Source organism: Schistocerca piceifrons, chromosome 3, assembly GCF_021461385.2.
Source record: "Schistocerca piceifrons isolate TAMUIC-IGC-003096 chromosome 3, iqSchPice1.1, whole genome shotgun sequence".
NCBI classification, from domain to species: domain Eukaryota; kingdom Metazoa; phylum Arthropoda; class Insecta; order Orthoptera; family Acrididae; genus Schistocerca; species Schistocerca piceifrons.
This window is the reverse complement of record NC_060140.1, coordinates 769,398,853-769,414,547: the sequence shown is the minus strand read 5'-3', so window position 1 is coordinate 769,414,547 and position 15,695 is coordinate 769,398,853.

Genomic DNA, 15,695 nt, shown 5'->3' with positions numbered 1-15,695 from the left:
TGTGATCAAAAGTATCCGGACACCACCAAAATCATACGTTTTTCATATTAGGCGCATTATGCTGCCACAATAGACACCGTGAGAGAGCAGAATAGGGCGCTCCGCGGAACTCCCGGACTTAGAACGTGGTCAGGTGACTGGGTGTCACTTGTGTCATAGGTCTCTACGCTAGATGGTTGGTTGGTTGGTTTGGTGGGGGAAGGAGACCAGACAGCGATGTCATCGGTCTCATCAGATTAGAGAAGGACGGGGAAGGAAGTCGGCCGTGCCCTTTGAAAGGAACCATCCCGGCATTTGCCTGGAGCGATTTAGGGAAATCACGGAAAACCTAAATCAGGATGGTCGGACGCGGGATTGAATCGTCGTCCTCCCGAATGCGAGTCCAGTGTCTATCTACGCGAGATTTCCACACTCCTAAATATCCATAGGTCCACTGGTTCTGGTGTGATAGTGAAGTTTAAACGCGAAGGGACACGTACAGCACAAAAGCGTACAGGCCGACCTCGTCTGTTGTCTGATAGAAACCGCCGACAGTTGAAGAGCGTCGTAATGTGTAATAGGCAGTCACCTATCCAGATCATCACACAGGAATTCTAAACTGCATCAGGACCCACTGCAAGTACTATGACAGTTAGCGACACATCATGCCGGTAAATGCCAAATGACACCTCGCTTGGTGTAAATAGCGTACACATTAGGTGACTGAGCATTGGAAAAACGTTGTGTGGAGTGACGAATCACGGTACACAATGTGGCGACCTGATGATAGGACGTGGGTATGGCGAATGCCCGGTTAACGTCATCTACCAGCGTGTGTAATGCAACAGTAAAATTCGGAGGCGGTGGTGTTATGGTGTGCACCCCTTCTTGTTTTTCGTGGCATTATCACAGCACAGGCCTACATTGATGTTTTAAGCACCTTATGGCTACCCACTGTTGAAGAACAATTCGGGGATGGCGATTGCATCTTTCAACACGATCGAACACCTGTTCATAATGCACGGCCTGTGGCGGAGTGGTTACACGACAATGACATCCCTGTAACTATTCTGCACAGAGTCCTGAACTGCATCCTATAGAACACCTTTGTGATCAGAATGAGATTTTCACTCTGCATCGGAGTGTGCGCTGATATGAAACGTCCTGGAAGATTAAAACTGTGTGCCCAACCGAGACTCGAACTCGGGACCTTTGCCTTTCGCGGGCAAGTGCTCTACCATCTGAGCTACCGAAGCACGACTCACGCCCGGTCCTCACAGCTTTACTTCTGCCAGTATCTCGTCTCCTACCTTCCGAACTTTACGGAAGCTCTCCTGCGAAGAGCACTTGCCCGCGAAAGGCAAAGGTCCCGAGTTCGACTCTCGGTCAGGCACACAGTTATAATCTGCCAGGAAGTTTCACCTTTGTGATGTTTTGGAACGCCGACCTCATGATAGACCTCACCAACCGAAATCGATACCACTCCCCAGTGCAGCACTCCGTGATGAATGGGCTGCCATTCCCCAAAAATCCTTCCAGCACCTGATTCAACGTATGCCTGCGAGAGTGGAAGCTGTCATCAAGGCTAAGGGTGGGCCAGCACCATATTGAATTCCAGCATTAGCGATGAAGTGAGCCACCAACTTGTAAGTCATTTTCATCCGGTGTACGGATACTTTTGATCACATAGTGTATGCAGCCCATGTCGATCAAAAATGGCTCTGAGCACTATGGGACTTAACTCCTGAGGTCATTAGTCCTCTAGAACTTAGAACTACTTAAACCTAACTAACCTAAGGACATCACACACATCCGTGCCCGAGGCAGGATTCGAACCTGCGACCGTAGCGGTCTCGCGGTTCCAGACTGTAGCGCCTAGAACCGCACGGCCACTCCGGCCGGCCCAAGTCCATCATATTGTTTATTAGAGCACCGTGTAAAAATCTGAAGTAAACTGACTAAGGATTTCTAAAGATTTTATCATAGTACTGATTTTATGTATTAGACCACCTTGTAGAGATATTACTGGCAATTTTACATCTTCTGCATTTGATGTTATCAAATTATTCTGCCAACTCAAAAAGGATTTTCACTATTATTTCTCTTGATTGCTTCAGTCAACGTCGAGTTTATATAATCGTCAATGATGACGCTTTACTCGTAAAGTGAAACGGATCGGATGAAAATCTTCCCCAGTGTACTGTTGGTTTCGGACAGAAACGGCAAAATAATTCTGCTGAAGATGGCCACACAAGCAAACTTACTTTTTCGCTGTTTTATGATCGATAGCCGCCTACGAATTCGTTACAAGTGCTCTGCAGGGACTGTCCTATTCAGCGGATCTAACGCGTAGGGCAGACACTTTAATTTTCATACAGAGGGCTGCGAATGCTATTGGATAAGACCGCAGTCTGCGGCCGCCAGCACAGTGAATCACACGGTCCGGCAAATTCGCAGTGCTCCCCCGTCGCCAGTAACGCTTGCCAGCAACGCGTATTCCTGATCCCAGATATCGCTACAAAACAAGCGCGCCGCACCACGCCGCCTAAGTTATTGTTCAGCATTGTGCTGCAGCCAAGCTTTTTCTTCGTGCGCATAGAGAAAGCGGTCTCGCAAAACAAACAAAAGGCACGGCAAGGGAACAACTGGAATTCAAAGGCAGGCAGACGATTCACGCAGCCCCTCCCTGTATACGTATCAGTCCCGTTAGCAGTAAAAGCAACAGATAGCCTAAAGTAATAATCGAGCCTATTCAAGAAATGAGTTTTCTCATTCGTGTAATCGGCAACTGCAAATATTTTTCGTGTCAAATAAATTTTACGACAGAATTCAAAACAAGGAAGTAATAAATGAGTGTATTATTCTCATATTATTGACAGGGACATAACCTGAAACTGTGATACACGCTGACGAGAGAAATCATAGTTACTACTGTCTACTGTGATAGTGAATGTGACTTGGTGGGCCTGCCGGTGTGGCCGAGCGGTTCTAGGTGCTTCAGTCTGGAACCGTGCGACCGCTACGGTCGCAGTTTCGAATCCTGCCTCGGGCATGGATTTGTGTGATGTCCTTAGGTTAGTTAAGTTTAAATAGTTCTAAGTTCTAGGGTACTGATGACCTCAGATGTTAAGTCCCATAGTGCTCAGAGCCATTTGAACCATTTTTGACTTGGCGGCATTGCACACATGTGATGAGACAAGGGAAGTGCTAAACTAAAAACTTATCTCCGTCCGAACGGGCCTTGGAAGGTCCAACGATACCGACCAGCCGCCCTGTCATGCTCAGCTCACAGGCGTCACTGGATGCGAATATGGAGGGGCGTGTGGTCAGCACACCACGTTCCCGACAGTATGTCAGTTTACGCTACCTCTCAATCAAGTACACTCCTGGAAATGGAAAAAAGAACACATTGACACCGGTGTGTCAGACCCACCATACTTGCTCCGGACACTGCGAGAGGGCTGTACAAGCAATGATCACACGCACGGCACAGCGGACACACCAAGAACCGCGGTGTTGGCCGTCGAATGGCGCTAGCTGCGCAGCATTTGTGCACCGCCGCCGTCAGTGTCAGCCAGTTTGCCGTGGCATACGGAGCTCCATCGCAGTCTTTAACACTGGTAACATGCCGCGACAGCGTGGACGTGAACCGTATGGGCAGTTGACGGACTTTGAGCGAGGGCGTATAGTGGGCATGCGGGAGGCCGGGTGGACGTACCGCCGAATTGCTCAACACGTGGGGCGTGAGCTCTCCACAGTACATCGATGTTGTCGCCAGTGGTCGGCGGAAGGTGCACGTGCCCGTCTACCTGGGACCGGACCGCAGCGACGCACGGATGCACGCCAAGACCGTAGGATCCTACGCAGTGCCGTAGGGGACCGCACCGCCACTTCCCAGCAAATTAGGGACACTGTTGCTCCTGGGGTATCGGCGAGGACCATTCGCAACCGTCTCCATGAAGCTGGCTACGGTCCCGCACACCGTTAGGCCGTCTTCCGCTCACGCCCCAACATCGTGCAGCTCGCCTCCAGTCGTGTCGCGACAGGCGTGAATGGAGGGACGAATGGAGACGTGTCGTCTTCAGCGATGAGAGTCGCTTCTGCCTTGGTGCCAATGATGGTCGTATGCGTGTTTGGCGCCGTGCAGGTGAGCGCCACAATCAGGACTGCATACGACCGAGGCACACAGGGCCAACACCCGGCATCATGGTGTGGGGAGCGATCTCCTACACTGGCCGTACACCACTGGTGATCGTCGAGGGGACACTGAATAGTGCACGGTACATCCAAACCGTCATCGAACCCATCGTTCTACCATTCCTAGACCGGCAAGGGAACTTGCTGTTCCAACAGGACAATGCACGTCCGCATGTATCCCGTGCCACCCAACGTGCTCTAGAAGGTGTAAGTCAATTACCCTGGCCAGCAAGATCTCCAGATCTGTCCCCCATTGAGCATGTTTGGGACTGGATGAAGCGTCGTCTCACGCGGTCTGCACGTCCAGCACGAACGCTGGTCCAACTGAGGCGCCAGGTGGAAATGGCATGGCAAGCCGTTCCACAGGACTACATCCAGCATCTCTACGATCGTCTCCATGGGAGAATAGCAGCCTGCATTGCTGCGAAAGGTGGATATACACTGTACTAGTGCCGACATTGTGCATGCTCTGTTGCCTGTATCTATGTGCCTGTGGTTCTGTCAGTGTGATCATGTGATGTATCTGACCCCAGGAATATGTCAATAAAGTTTCCCCTTCCTGGGACAATGAATTCACGGTGTTCTTATTTCAATTTCCAGGAGTGTAGCTCCTCAGTTTGCCTCACAAGGGCTGAGTGCACAAGAGAAGTGCTAGGTGGTTATAATTAAAGTGCAGCTGCTCGCGTGGCTCCACTGTAGGCTGTTATTATCATATGGCAGCAAAACGTGGTAGATATGCTACAGCGGAACAGATTTATGATCGAAAAAGTTCCAATTTTCGCCACCAGGTGCCAATCTGGCGCTGTACAATGTATAAAAGACGCCTCCAGCGCTCGTATTGAACAAATTGTGTAAATGAGGATTAATAATAAAATCAAACATTACTCTCACCTCACTTGTCTGACTTCTTCTACCCAATCCCCGGTCCCAACCCAAGGCATAAGGAAACAGTTTTATATGTCTTTATTGCATTCAGGCGCCAGATTTTCACCTGGTGGACAAAATTGCAACTAAATTTTTCCAGCATAAATCGGTTCTGCATTGACGAAATGGAATATCTACCAAATTTCGCTTCCATATGATACTGAGTGCCCACACTTGACCTCTCTGAGTAGCTGTACTTTAAATATAACCATCCAGTATACGAAAGGGAAGTCTTTCTAGCGACAATATGGGTCACTGATGGGGAAAAGTGACAGAGGTAGGTTTTGTGACAGCGTACATCTCGGAAATGATAACTTGGAAGACTGTACAGTTTTAACTATAAGTAACACATGAGCCAAAATCCCGTTTACAATCATATTTATTGGAGTAAACTTAACCTATTTCCCTGTGCTAGTATCGTGGACAATTACATAAAGTCATTGATGAACAACAGAAACACAGTAGGTGACAAGGTACTGGATGTAGACACATCACCACTCAGCGTGGATGTAAGTGTTGCCTGCTCTGTAAATCAGCGCAGCTGGCGATCAGTGGTAGACCTGACTACAGAAAACGACACTGGTACAAGCTCAAATGTTTCAGAACACACGATTCAGTGTGTAAGTGTGCAGGGGTTTGTTTTTGCTTATTCTAGAATTGAGAACAACTGTGTGAGGTGAAATGACAAGTTTAATGTCGCAATATTTCTCACTGAATTACATCTTTTCACACAGTTTTCAACTCACCAACATAAAATCAGCGCAATGGATAATGTATCTTGCCAACATCAAAAAGTGAAATAAGTTTGTACAATAACAATGTTAAATATTGACTCTCTGAAAACACATTAATCCTAAACACAATACTATTAAAGTTTAATTGGAAGTTTCTTTACAGTAATCTTAAACACAATAATATGAAAGATTAATTGGACGTTTCTTTACAAAATTACTCCTACACATCCGTTATAATGTTGGTCAGTACTACGAAAATCGTCCGATTCCGGTTCAAAGTTCGGTACTATTTAGGATGACAATCAAGTCTACGGTGGATGGTTAGTCAAGTGACATATTTGAGTGCACGATTACCAAAGGTCGCTCAAGATGACAGTGGACACAAGCTGGTGAACAAACTAAGTTTACGCCTCTGCCCGCAGTATTTACATTAAGTTGCAACTTGCTGCTGTCTGCAAGGCCGCTCTCTCCCACTGAAATTCCTACAAATCTAATCTGGCCTTTCCTGAACTTTCCAGCAGAAACTTTCGTTATGTTTCTCGTTATGCAAGAAAACATGTACTCAGCCCTAATCTTATTATGTGGCGATATACACACGCGTGATTGGAGCAGCATGTATATTATAGTGCCCTCTCAGTTCGCGCAAGAACAATTAACTAATTTGGCTTGTTCGTTTCTCCACAGTTGGAGCTAAAGGTTGCTACAACTAGTTCTTTAGCTGGAGTGCAGCTGCTGTGAATGCAGTGTCCATAAAGATTTCTTCTCTGTGTCCTATGGAGCGTTAAGAGCTCCGTTCTGCACTTGACGCCAGTTCAGAGAAGAGTCCCACTGAAAATTTCTCTCTGGTCCTACTCATGGCAGAACTGTTTGGCTCCAATTAGATTCCTTTTTCACATCACGGCTTTTTTCAACCAATAGGAGCGTTCCTCTTATTTTGTAGAAACACAATCGCAACATCCCTTCTATCAAACTGTGTCAAAACTTCAGTATTTTTCTCCTAGTGCGTTTCCGCCAATCTGACGTTTTGTGCCTGTTCTAGACACCTAAAATACATTGATCTTTCTGTGTGTTGCACTTGCTGGACGAATATGCGTCACTTGCTTTTGTTCGTATCCCACTGGAATTTTGAAACGCAGTTTTCTAAAGCTTCTTCACTGTCCTTAAGCAGATTCCTCACTACAGGCGGTCCTGCGGCTTGAATCACATGGTCCAGGGTTGCTGTCCTCCTTCCTGCCACCCCTTTAAGTGGTTTCTGGCGTAACTCCCACAGCGCATCTTCACTACGCCATTGTGGAGCTGGCTTCTCAAAACTAAAAGCGACTCGACTCGGATTCCCTGTTCTACCTTCCACTCAAAGTCATGCATTGAATAGGAATGATGTGTTAATTACCGTTTATTGACTGTCATCCCTTTTTGCATTACATAGTGATAGCCAAATGTTCTCATAATTATCGATTTACGTTAGGTGTCACTTTCACCTTCTCATTGCGATTTGTAACGGTCTCTTGTAAGGTGCGATCTGACCATTTATTTGGCCACCTTACAAGTGCACTATGCTGAACATGTGTCACTGTGGCAGACAACCCTCATGTGCTCCCATGTTGACCAAAAGGCATCGTCGGTTGCAACAGCATTTGGAGCATTTATAGACTGAACTGCGGGTTGGTGGGTATGTGTCCCTTAGTTAGATGAATCATGTTTCCTTTTATACCATGTCAACAGTCGTGTCCTGATACTCTATTAATTGATTGAAGGCAGTGCAAAATTGGTTCAACTGCTGACTGTAGCAATGTAGATGTTTACTGACCAACTTTCTATCTTAATATTTAGTATAATTTACGCAGTGGTTCTATTCAGTCTCCTTCATTTACATCGCACTTAATTTTCTGATCTTTTGTACTATGCTATTGAACTTATCTGAAGAAATTTTTTCTGTCAAATATAGTTGAGTACAATAAATCGTTATTGAAATTCAAACAATGAGTGTATCTTTATAAATTTTTATCATTTGAAAATTTTCCTTTTCATTTTCGTTTTTTTAGACTGTTCTATTTTATTAATTTATGTTAAATGATGATGGATATGTATTGAAGTTGAGGAAACCTTCATTTAATATTATCTTCCCCATTTTTTTCTAAATGTTGGTTTTTTCTTTTGGATTAAACATAATCAAAACATGTTTAATTCTTACAATTAATGTTTATAAGCTATGTCTGAACCTATCTCATGATTTTACGGCTGTAATCCTAGTTATGACTCTATTTACATTCTCCAGAAATCTTAATTCTCTGCATCATGACTACGAAAATTATCAACATTGACTTTCGCAAACATTGAATTTCTAAATCTAATTTTGCTTAACAAAATTTACATTGACCTCCTGCAATACCTAAATCCATTCATGTTTATCTATTCTATATATTATTTATGAACAAATTACACTAAAAAATTGTTAATAGTAGGTTTTTATTAACTTAAACAAGTTGAAAAAAAATTGCTATGTAAGAAAATATTATTGACATGTCAAGATGAGCAACAAAAACATCATTAATAAAGATTTATCACTAACACATGAAAAGTTTATATTAACATATTTTTAAATACAATAAGAATTTAATTTCTTTTCTAGATAGTAGTCTGTCACAGATAGTTCTTTCTCCCATATGTACCATGGTTCACTTTTTCTTCAATTGTTTCGATGTGTATCCGTCGAATGTGGAATGACGGTCGGCTGTGTGGCTCACCGTGCCTCCTTTGAGTATGGTATGATGCTTGGAATGCGTCTCGCCTCATCTGCGTTGAGTGTAACATGACGGTTGCCCATGCCTCGCGTTTTCCCATCGAGAACGGAATGGCGGTCGGCACAGAGAAAGGTCTGAAGGTCTGAGTGTTTCGTGAATGCATCGTAGCCGTTGTTCCACTATGCATATGCCTGTGGTAGTGTTGTATCGGAGATCCATTTTTGGCAGCCAGAACTTTTCCACTTCCACATTCGTTGAATCCTTATTCCTATTCACTGTGGGTAATTTCGTCGGTAGATTTCCATATGAGTTGTTCTTTTCCATCTTTCTGGTATCCCATCTGAAAGCGTTGCAATCTGCCATAAACAATATTGAATATATATGCTGTTAGAACAGTTAAATTAGATTGTCGTTGGTAGTTAAATGTAATAATAGTCTTTTATAGGAAGGGATCTGAAAAGGTTTCTTGATCTCTTCAGGTCCAGGCTATTCTTTCTTCCAAATCGTCTGCGTTGTGCTTTCTGTTCTTGGTGCTTCTCCCTGTCTTCTTACTTGAGTCTTCGTTCTTCTCTGGACCGGGAGTCAGGATTGAAGACCTGTTTAACATCGTTATCTTTTCTCCGTTCTTATGGCGTCTTCTTCACAGCTGTTGTCTACTCTTCATCGTAATCGGTTGTTCATCTAGATAAGTTGAACAGCTTTCCATCCTTTACCTGCTCCGTCCGATGTGTTGTCAGGGATTTTCTCGCTGATGTTGAATTTCGTATGATCTGATGACAGTTTCCGCTATTCTGCACATTGAGTTACAGAAACGCGATTCTTCTTCTTCCTGTGGTGAATCTATGCCTCCGCTCGTCCTGGCCGTAATATGTCCGCTTCCGTTCCGGTTCGGTGGACATTCTTTATCCCTTTATATGCATCTTTGAATAGCTTGCGATAGAAGTGCCAAGTGACGAACTCTTTCGCAAAAACCATTGTTGTTAAGCTTTTGGGTGGCTTTGTTAGGAATAAAGCTCACTCCAGAGTGCAAGATGCCTGCATTCAGGCTGTCTTGAATCTCTCCAAACTTCTCCACAGAGGAGTTATCCTCTACTAACGTCGTTTCCACCAAGGCCTCTTCTTTCGTTATCTCGTAAGCTGACGTACCAGGCACTCACACTCAGTGTCCCTTCCTATCACGCCTAACCGCTCTCCTCAGTCTCGTCGTCAATCTGGCCGCAATGATGTTGCACCTTGGCTGCCGACTTCATCTTCAATATGTGACAATCTTACTTTCCTTACATACTTAGATTACGCTATCCACTTTATACTATCAACGTTACAAACATTAAACAATTTTCTTTATGTGACTTTACAAAAAGTATCATTAATTCTATCAAAAATTAGCTTCCCCTTTTTTTTCATTTAACTTAATTCTACTATAAGATAAAGGCCATAGATTCCTCATTTTCATCACTATGGATAGTAAGATAGAGATTGATGGTTATGACAGTTAGTATGTTAGTAACCTTTTTTTTTTCTAGCTACAGGTATATTATGTTGTTTTGAAAACTTCGCAACTTACCTCCGACTCCAGCGTCTTTTTCTCTTCAATCTCTTCTTTTTGTCCTTAGCTGTAACAAAACCTCAAAATACACTTTTAATTTATTTTTTGTTATTGCCCTTCAAAAACCGTCGCTATTGATCCGTTGTATTTTTTTAACTTCTTAATTATCACTTCTTCCTATTTTTTCGATCGCAAACTTTTACATTCCTATCTTCTCTCATTGTACCCTTCTATATAGAAATCTTTTCTGGCGAACGTAAGAATCTACTGTTCTACCTCCTTCCACGAAATAACATGTATCTTCTTACCTTAATATTTCAATTCTCTTTCCTAATAATTACCTCCTAACGACTTCTTATTCTTCTGTCCCTCATATTTCTATTTTAGAATCAGATTGTAGTATCTTCCACAAATCCTATATGCTTCACATATTCCCCAAAATATCTCTTCAATGATTGGTTCACCGTCCTCGACGGAACAAAAATTAAAATGCCTGTCTCCTTCCCCCTTAATCATCTATTTCCTACCTACTTCTTCTACAAAAATCAACTTGATCCTCCTTCACACTACGTCTTTAATAAAGAACATAATGCTATTTCGTTAAACTATCCACATCCTGATCTCTATTTTTCTTATTACGTTCAATTGTTTCCCCAGAACACACTTCGTTTGCAGGAGAGTTACATTAGTTGTTACTTTCCTGTCTTTTTATCATCATTATTATTTACCTCCTTACAAAATTTACTTTATTTAATTAATTGAGATAAGTACAAGCTAAAAGTTTTACTTGTGTGCGTTTTACTCTTTCCTATTCTTTGATTTCAGGACATTCAATACAACTAAATTCTCGAGTGGACTCTTTTTTTCTTTTGTCTAACCTTTGTATAAAGAAAAGAATTTTACTTTCAACGCTTTAACCTTCCCATCGCTTGGTGCTATGTTTGACTTTATTACCGGTGGGAATTCACATCTAACTACATATCACTATTGGTGTTATCAATGGTGCTTTATCTTCATGGCATACTATTACTTTCTCCGTTTCGCATAAACGTGCTACATCTTCTACAGTTTGGTCATCATCATCAATTCTTGTACTACTGTCTATATTCACCGTTTCTGACTCCTGTTCCTCATCATCGTCGGTCGATTCCCAGTAATTGAATCCCAGCATGCTGGTGTCTGTATTCGATCTCCCCTTAATACTACTTCAAAATATGGCTTATGAAAACTAAGTCTATTTACATGTTTGATTATACAATTAACTTTATTGTTCGATCGAATTACTTGTGACTGATCTTCGTACCGCTCATCTCGTCAATTTTGTCTTTTACCTGGGTTTGGTGGCCTCACCTCGACTTCCTCTATCGGTTCATTTCGCATGTTTTGTCCCGCTGAAGTTTGATTTTCCTATCCTTTCTGCGTTCTGACCATTCCACTTCCACCTGAATAACCTGGATTTTGCTGCTGAAAACCTCTAAATCTTCCACCTTCGTTTGCACGGGTATTGTATCTCGCATTATTGGTACCACCGTAGTTTGTAGGACCAAATCCCCCCATCATAATTCCCCAGTCTCCCGAAACCATAATTGTTGTTTGCCCTCTGTGCGTTACCAAAACTGTAGTTATTATTGTTTTCCCATGGGAGACGACCACTCCTTCCAAAACCATTACCTTTTCCTCTGTTATTATTACCATTGGAGTTATATTAAAACCTGATAGGTCGCTGTTATTCCCCATACTATTGTTTCCTCTGCTTGTACGTTTTTTTCTTGCGTCATTTTCACTGAAGATGAATTAAAGTTCTCTTAACATCCTTTTAAATATTTGTATGTTATCTCCTGCCCTACCAGGCAATGACTGCTGATGACGTAACGGTTAACTCATTGTGCACATCCCTATAAGTTCTCCATCGCTATATGGATTATCTAAACACTGATTTTTCTTCGTCATATATTCGAAAAATCTAACGGGTTTCTTTTCTCCGGAATTTTCGAACAACTCTTTCTACAACAACTCATACTTTATTCTGTATTGTGTTTCTGTCGACCAGTACCGCTCCAAGAATGCGGTTTTAATTTGTTCATATGAATGACAGTTCGCCGCTACTCTTTGCATGGTTTCTGTTGTTGCGTCGTCCATATGTCCACAAATGAAGTCAAGTTTATGGCTAAGCAGCCAATGCTCTGGTAAACCGATCTGAAATTGATTTATGAACGTGCGTGGATGTAAGCCGTTCCCACTTTCTTTGCAATGTTGGAATTTTCTGACCGTCAAAAAGTGATCATTGTCAAATTTTTCTCTTCCACCATATGGTGTTTGTGTTTTCACAACATTACTTGTTTCTTTCAGTTGTGTCATATTCCCTTGTACTCGCTCTACTACGTTTGGGCTTTGAGCTGGCATATTTATGTCCCATTTAGCATCGTATCTACGCAGTGGTGTGCAGATGTCTACACCGTACCGTTCCTCGTGTATCGGATTGAAAGATTCGTTTACATTTCGCGTTACTGGTTCCGTGTTTTGCCTTTCTATTAGATTCACATTGGCTTGCGGTCTGTAATCTGTTATGCTGTGTTTCGGACATTGTGGAATTGGTAGATGTGTCGCCGCAGTCTGCTCCGCTCTCGCGTCACCCGCGTACTTTCAGAGGGTCGGCCGGCGCTCTGCCGGAATGCGCGCGTCTACCGTTTCTCGCTTCCTTGTCTGGTGCGACTGCACATCACCTACTTCGCTACCCTGTGTTAACTGTTTTTTTCCTGTTTGTTTTTGTTTCGCTTCGGTGATTACTGACGCAACCTCTTGTGATTAAACGACTGGAATTTCATGACGTTTTTGTGTTCCCGCTGCTACTACGGAAGATTGCACAACTGACTTTTCCCTTTCTGGGTTACTGTCTACTACTATGTCGGATGATACTACCCATTCCCGTGTCTCGCTACTACTTTCTGTACGATTCTTGATACACTGTCTCAATTCTGTGCGAAGGTCTTCAAACTGTTTCTGATTTTTCGTGACTATTTTTTCAATGCGTGTGTCAAATCTTTTTAATGCGGCTCGCGTGACACGTTTTCTGGCACTGAGCTCTTCCATGATTTGTTGCGCCTTACCAGACATCTTACGTGCTAACTTATGCACTCTTTGATTAACGTTAGACACTGCATCCTGCACCTGGTCAACGTCAGAGCGCATCTTTTCCTGGTCAGCCATTAACGCTTGTATCAGCTCGCGCGAGTCTCTCGCCTCCCACCGGATTTCAGTGAACTGTTCATTAACTTCTGTTCGTAATTTTTGCTGATCTTCGAAGACTTTTTCGAACCCAGCATAAGTTTCAAATTGGAGACTACGTAAGGCAGCATTCGTCTCTATTTTAAATTTGTTAATCCTGCATTTGTTTTTGTTTTTAGCTTTGCCGTTTCGGCCTTTACATTCGCTGTTTCAGTTTTCAAGACTGCCAATCCAGTATCTGTTGCTATTTTCAAATCTTCTAGTCTTGCATTTGTTGTTTCACTCGTTTGCTTTACGACCATAGTTAGCTACTTCTATAATGCGAACACACTATCTGACTCTTCGCCATCGTCGCCTGTCACTATTCGATGAAAATTTTCCCGTTCGTGTCTTTCACGTGGTGTTTCACCGATTTCTGTGCACAGTGCGGACGCACTTACATACATTCCTTCTGTTAGAACCTGTCCCGTTTGGTTCAAAACTACTATATTCGGTTCAACATACCGAAGTTGCTCGTCTTCTGACTCTAATTCTGACCCACTAGATCCGTCATTAGTTTGTTTATGCGCATTCGCTGACTGTGATACCAATCTTGAAACTGCTATCAATCCCTCTGCACTGTCACTACGCCCCGTTTCGTGACCTGTACCCGTTACCTTTCTTTCTACAGCAACCTCTATCCTCTCAAGATCTTGAGTTTGACCTATCTGCGATACCCTCCGTTCTTTCGCCATTTCAGTTCGTTTAGCTAACCTCCTTCTTTCTCGAACCGCGCGAGCCTGCGCTCTCATCAAAGTCAAATTATAGGATCTTACACGTTTCCTAAATTTCATACAAAGTTTCTTAGACGACGTACACAACGTTAGCAATATTGTTCACTGTTTGTGGAATTTCAACCCAACTCAACAATGCCGTGAATAGCTTCGCGCACATCAGCGAGGTCAGGCACAATCTACTTCTACTCAATGATGCTTTGATTCTACGTGTCAATACAACCTCTACACTTTGGATCACACATTTACTGTATTTGTCCACCATACATTTACATACATTGGGTAACCTCGTCACAAAACAACAAAAAATTTTTCCTTTTCTTCGAAATTCAAAAATTTGTTTTTATTCCTAAGTCGACTAATTGTCATCCAGGCAGACCAATTGCTATCGTGGTAGGGTCGCCATTTGAAGGTGTGCTGGGGTTTGTTTTTGCGCATTCTAGAATTGAGAACAATTGTGTGAGATGAAATGACAAGTTTAATGTCGCAATATTTCTCACCAAATTACATCTTTTCACACAGTTTTCAACTCGCCGACATAAAAACATCGAAATGGATAACACATCTTGTCAACATCAAAAAGTGAAATAAGTTTATATACAACAATGTTAAATGTTGACTCTCTGAAAGCACATTAACCCTAAGCACAATATTGTTAAAGATTAATTGGAAGTTTCTTTACATTTATCCTAAGCACAAAAATACGAAAGTTTAATTGGATGTTTCATTACAAAATTGCTCCTACACATACGTTATGATGTTGGTGAGTACTACAAAAATCGTCCGATTCCGGTTCAAAGTTCGGTACTGTTTAGGATGACAATCAAGTCTACGGTGGATGGTTAGTCAAGTGACATATTTGAGCTCAAGATTCCCCTAGGCCGCTCGAGTTTACAGTGGACGCAAGCTGGTGAACAAACGAAGTTTACGCCTCTGCACGCGGTATTTACCTTAAGTTGCAACTTGCTGCAGTCTGCAAGGCCGCTCTCTCCCACTGAAATACCTACAAAACTAATCTGGCCTTTGCTGAACCACCCAGCAGAAACTTTCCCTATGTTTCTCGTTATGCGAGAAAACATGTACTCAGCCCTAGTATTATTATGTGGCGAGATACACGTACATGGTTGGAGCAGCGTGCATATTATAGTGCCCTCTCAGTTCTCGCAAGAACAATTAACTAATTTGGCTCCAGAATGAGATTTTCACTCTGCAGCAGAGTGTGTGCTCATATGAAACTTCCTGGCAGATTAAAACTATCTGCCGGACCAAGACTCGAACTCGGAAGAGGTCCCAAGTTCGAGTCTTTGTCCGGAAAAAGTTTTAATCTGCCAGTAAGTTTCAACTAATTTGGCTGGTTCGTTTCTCCACAGCTGGAGCTAAACGTTGCTACAGCTAATTCTTTAGCTGGAGTGCAGCCGCTGTGAATGCAGTGTCCACACAAATTTCTTCTCTGCATCGTATGGAGCATTAAGCGCTCCGTTCTGCACTTGACGCCAGTTCAGAGAAGAGTTCCACTGAAAATTTCTGTCTTGTCCTACTCGTGGCAGAACTGCCTCCCTCCACATGGGTTCCTTTT